Below are 6026 nucleotides of genomic sequence, written 5' to 3'. Positions count from 1 at the left end.
ACAGAAATGGGAGATCCAAATGAATTGGAAGAAAAGATGGAGGTGATTATGGTGTTCGAGACGAGAAAATAGTGAACAAGGAGAATGATGATGAATGAGAGTAGGGGTGGCATCGAGCCGAGCCGAGCCCGAACCTGCTTATGTTCGAGTCGAGCTTGATTTAAATATTTCGAGCCGAGCTCGAGCCTCAACATACATTTAAAACTTTTCAAAAAATATATATCGAATAAAATGTATATAACATTATACATACATTTTACATAAAATTGGGCATGACCTTTACATAAAATTGGGCATAACCTCTACTTAAAATTGAGCATAATATATATAATACTTGTATAAAATTTGGCATGATCTCTACTTAAAATTGGGCATAATCAATATACATAATACCTGCATAAACACTCCATAAACACTCCATAAAATTGTCTATACATTCCATAAACACTTCATGAAATTGTTTATACACTCCATAAAATAATATAAACACTCCATACACTGCATAACATTATAAATAAACTCCATACAATAATCAAACACAAAAAAATTAAATAAAATATCACTATTAATTTACAATCACCCAAATAAAAACTATAAATCCTTTAAATAAATTCCTATTACTATTACAGACTTACTAGAAAATTACAAGAAATATTTTAAATTTTTCTTAGGAAAGTTAAATGGACCACTTATTGCCTTTTCTAAGGAAATAAATAAAAATTAATAATTAATCTAATATATTATTATACTTATCGTTAAATTTTTAATTACATAAAATGTCAAACACAAAATTGCTATGAAAATTGCCTCATGCTCAAAGTATTATATCATCAACTGTCAAATACTTATTCAAAATTTTTCTATATGGTTTTCTAACCCATCTTGGCAAGAAAATCTTACTTGGAAAATTATATACTTTTTTAAAAAGAATTTATAATTAGAAAAATATTTTGAAAAAAATATAAGGTACTAATGGTCCCTATATTTCTATTAAAAATGTCTTTTCAACATTTATTGAAAAACCACTAGTAGTCTCTAGAAACGTATTTCTACTAAAGTATCTTTTCAATTTATTTAAGAGCCATGAGGAAAGGACAAAGAGTTTTTTTTCCTTGTTTATGATCTCGCACGTAGGAGTGGCTTTGAATAAATTATATATAAAATTATGCATATATTTTTAAAAAATATAATGATAGGGGCGGTTCAGGATTGAATTTCAATAATGGATTAAAATGCACCAATATTAATATTTTTTACTCCAATTTTTGTCTAGCTTGTTTTGTAATTTTTGAATCTGGCCATAATTTGTTATGGCGTCCTTAGTGCCTTCAGATAAAAATTTATATTCTAGGAAAAACTAAAAATATTTTTCCTATGATACATATTCCCAAAAAAACCTTTAAATAAAATCTTATTACTATTAGTGACTTATTAGAAAATTAAAAGAAATATTTTAAATTTTTTTTGGAAAGTTAAATGGACCTTTTATTGTCTCTTCTAGGGAAATAAATAAAAATTAATAATCAATCTAATATATTATTATACTTATCGATAAATTTTTAATTAAATAAAATATCAAACACAAAATTGCAATGAAAATTGCTTCATGCTAAAAGTATTAAAGCATCAACTGTTAAATACTTATTCAAAAATTTTCTATACAGTTTTTTACCCCATCTTGGTATGAAAAATCTTATTTAGAAAATTATATGATTTTTAATAAAAAATTTCAATTAGAAAAACAAACATGAGACACTAATAGTTTATAGAAAATTATTTCTATAAATTTTATTTTTAATTTTTTCCAGAGGAAAAAGTTTTTGTATTTTTTTTATTTTATGATCTCGCGAGGGAAGGGGGAGATTATTTCTCCCCTGTTCTGGTTTTCCGCCGAGACGTGGAGGGAAGGGGGTTACGGCGCCGGGGAGGACCTATCGTCGAGGATGACGGCCACGACGGAGTCGGCGGTGACGGAAGCGGCGGTGACGGAAGCGGCGGTGACGGAAGCGGCGGCGACGGAAATAGAGGCGACGGCGAGGAGAGGAAAAAATCGAACGGACGGCCATAGAGGCGGCCGACGAGAAGCTGCGACGGCGGTATAGACGCCGACGAACAGCTACGACGGCAGTAGAGGCGGCGACAACAACCGATGGGAGGGATCGACGGTGACGAGGGGGGAGGAAAAAATTTTCCCCCCCTCGTTTTCGCTCCCGCTCCCGCTCTCGCTCGCGACCCATTACCGAGTCATACCGATCCGACTCATTTTGAGCCGGCTCGCGAGCCGATGAATCGAACCTAGCTTCAGTCGAGCTTGGCTCGTTAAGGTAAACGAGCCGATTTCGGTGCTCGAGCTCGTTAAATGACGAATCGAACCGAGCTGAACCGAGCCGGCTCGCGAACCGGCTCGGTTCGAAGCCACCCCTAAATGAGAGGAAGAAGGAGAGGACGTATGTATGCAAGAGGGATGTGAGGCTTCCTTCTTTTTCAGAATTGAATGACTTTTCCTTGGATCAGACTGTCGACTTTGATTCCATGTGAAAACCTTTCAAATTTAAAACACCTCAAATTAAACTTGTAACTATCAAACATGATTTATTAATGAGAGAAACATACAAGATACACACAAATTTCTTTCCTACGTTCTACGATGAAATAAGGAAGCATTTCAAAATCTTTGGAGAAGGTCTAGGTTTCTTTCCATCAGAGTCTAGAGAATTTATGTAAGAATTTAAATTTTAATTATTCTTGACCCTTGTTTATGTGATCTAGATTGTGTGATCTTGATAGAGTGTTTTTAGGTAAGTGCCTAGTTGGTGAATATCTCTTCTTTTTGATACGAGGAACGTGCATGAAAGAATTTTCTAAACCACATGTATTTTTGATACAGCTGGACATGGGTCGCTTGAGTGAGATCTTGTAGCTGGCATGTTTTGTAATTTGTCTTGCATGGAAGAGAGAGAACATGGTCCCTTGAGTGAGCTCTTGTAGGTGGCATGTGATAGATGCCATATTCTGACATGAGAACTAGGTTAATTATAATAGAATAACCTTTATAATTGTGTTATAGGTGGTTATTTATCAGTTTTCAAATGAAACGTGCATTTATTGAATTTGGCATTAATCACTGTCTATATTGCATATTTTTCTCTCCTGAATTATATTTCATTGCTTTTAGGGTTTATTTATTCCTGAAATGTTTTTTATGTATTTAATTATGGAATTTCAGGAGAATTTTGATGGAGAATGAGATATTTACCAAAATGCCCTTAGTGAAATGGAGGTGATTTTTAGGGCAAATCGTTTTAAAACAAAGAAAAAGGGTATTAAAGCAAGGGAGGAGCGTCGACGGAAAGGAGAGGGGGAGATCGACTAAAACAGAGGACCTTGGAATGGAAACAGGGGAAGACCCGAGAGGAGTTTCCCACCATCTTTCGCCACGCCACCGCCTTCCACCGCTGTCCACCGCCGTCTGACAATGGAGAACAAACCCGAGGAGAGCTCGAGAGAGTCTCCGTCGAGGTGAGTTCGACAATTTCTGCTCGCCAGGCCGAGAAGTGATTCGAGAGGGCTTCTCCGGTGCCAATTCCACTTTTCGACCATCCTCCGGCGTCTATCACGTATTTCTGACCATTCCCGAAGCTATTCCGACTCCAACCGAGACTCGAGAGAGCCGGTTAGAGGACTTCAGCTTTGTTTCTTTCTTCGCCGGACGTCACCTCCGTCCATCGGCTTCTATCCTTCATCGCCGGCGTCGTCTCTACCTCCGGCCACTCACTCTTGCTACCCAAAGCCATCAATTTTGGGAAATTGCAGCACCCATGAGAACGAGTTGCTGCCCGAGCAAGAGGAAGGAGAAGGGGAGTAATTCATCATTTTTGAATTTAATTTTTTATATAGTTTGAACTTAGGTTTTGGATGTTTATTAAAACTGATTTGATAATTAATGTTTATTGAATATTTGTTTTCCGAATATTTTATTAAATTAGCTAATTAGGGTAGGATTATGATTGAGGTTGGATTTTGGTATTTTAATCCGATTTCTGTCTTTCACTCTATGCGCCCGAGAGGGGCTAGATGCAAAGATTGAGAAATCTGATCCGTGGTTACGTGGCGCTCGAGAAAGGCACGAATCACCGTAAAATCCAGAGTTGACGTTTCATGTTGTGCAAGTAGTTGACTAGATGATTGCTTGATAATTTAAGATATAATTAGTATTTAGTTCATATTAATTCATCGTATTTGGTTAGGCTAGTTGACTAAAGAATAGACAAAATTCAGTCCTCCCTGTGGATATGACCATCGCTTCCCGCTAAATTACATGAACGATTCGTACGCTTGCGAGGTATTAAAGCTGATGTAACTGAATTACTACATCAAGTTTTTGGCGCCGTTGCTGGGGAGGCACGTATTAAGTGTATCTCTTTGTTCTCCATGGTCTTAGGTTAGATTTATTTTTATCTTATTTTATTTTATTTTATTTTTTTGTTGCTTTCATAATTTTAGCTTGGTGATTTTGTACGAAATTATTTTTATTTCTTCTAGTTAGTTCATATTTTTAGTAGTGAGATTGTTAGCTTAATTTGATAGTTCGTTTTGTTTCTTTTTGTGTTTTTATGCACGGGCGCCGCTCCCTAGGTGGACCATTAGCTCCCTTTGTTGAAGAGGTAGAACATATTTGTAGGAAAACGCCCAAAGTCAAGTTAGGAGCTACCATGGCCAATCAGGGTGAACCATTACAGTTACCTGCAGCAGGTGACCGTAGAGCCCTGAGGGATTATTCTATCCTATCCCACTTCACATCACCTTCTTGCATTATATTGCCACCCACTACTGCCGCCAGTTATGAGTTGAAACCGGGTGTGATCCAACTCCTCCCTACGTTCTATGGGTTGGAGAAGGAGGATCCATATTACCACATCAAGGAATTCTTAGATATTTGTGCAACTTTCAAATTCCAGAATTTCTCAGATAACTCTATCCGGTTAAGACTTTTTCCATTTTCACTTAAGGATAAGGCCAAGTCTTGGCTTAATTCCTTGGAGGTGGGCAGCATTACTTCATGGGACACATTAGCCACAAAATTTTTGTCCAAGTACTTTCTCATTTAGAGAACTACAGCCCTCAGGACAGAAATCTCCAACTTTATGCAGCAAGAGGGTGAACACTTTTATGAGGTTTGGGAGAAATGGAAGGATTTGATCTGTAGGTGTTGGCATCATGGGTTTGAGAAATGGCATTTTGTGCAATACTTTTATCAAGGTCTTACACCCCAGGTTAGATCCTTGGTAGATGCAACGAGTGGTGGGAGTTTGATGGGTAAGAGTGCTAGTGAGGCATGGGACTTCTTTGAATCTCAGCAATGGGGTTCGTCATTTAATGTTGATGGGAGATCCCACGAAGCCAAAAGAGGGGGTCTATACGACATTAGTGAAACACCCATGCTCATGGCCAAGATTGAGTGGTTGACTAGAAAAATTGATGCCCTTATGGTGTCCAAGAGTTCACCTGCTCCTAACCCTTCTATTGTCTGTGGCATATGCTCTGGTTCATCTCATCCCACACAAATGTGTCCATCTAGTTCATCCTACCCAGAGCTCATTGAGGAGTTGAATGCAGTCCAGAATTTTCATAGACCAAACTGGAACGATCCTTTTTCGGAAACATATAATCCGGGTTGGGCTAGGCACCCAAATTTCTCATGGTTCAAGGGCCCACAGGTTGGGGGTCCTCCAGGGTTTACTCAACCCCAAGCTCCATGCCCACACTTCACTCATTGATTCCACAAAAACCTTCACTTGAGGATACAGTTCAATTATTCATGCAGAATACACAGTCCTCCATTGCTAAACTTGAAATGCAAGTGAGTCATTTGGCCAGCTACATGAGTGAACAAGCACAAAATAGACTCCCGAGTCAAACCATTCCTGACCCCAAAAGCACACATGAGAGTGGGTTGAGTTCCAAACCCCACCATGAGCAAGCCAAAGCCATAACCACCCTTAGGAGTGGTCGTGAGTTGAACAATG

At 38.0% G+C, this 6026-nt stretch overlaps 1 non-coding gene across 1 annotated transcript; it reads right to left on the bottom strand.

Annotated features, from left to right (window-relative positions):
- Positions 1-5117: 5117 nt before the first annotated feature.
- Positions 5118-5224, bottom strand: LOC137939613 (small nucleolar RNA R71). Its single transcript, XR_011109992.1, has one exon. It is a non-coding gene; the product is annotated as a small nucleolar RNA R71 (small nucleolar RNA).
- Between the last annotated feature and the right edge of the window lie 802 nt (positions 5225-6026).

Source organism: Aristolochia californica, unplaced genomic scaffold (assembly GCF_029961685.1).
Source record: "Aristolochia californica isolate CCGP_79_NKW_82.1479 unplaced genomic scaffold, dmAriCali1.0.hap1 SCAF_8, whole genome shotgun sequence".
In the NCBI taxonomy this organism is placed as follows: Eukaryota; Viridiplantae; Streptophyta; class Magnoliopsida; order Piperales; family Aristolochiaceae; genus Aristolochia; species Aristolochia californica.
This window is presented reverse-complemented; position numbering and strand designations above follow the sequence as displayed.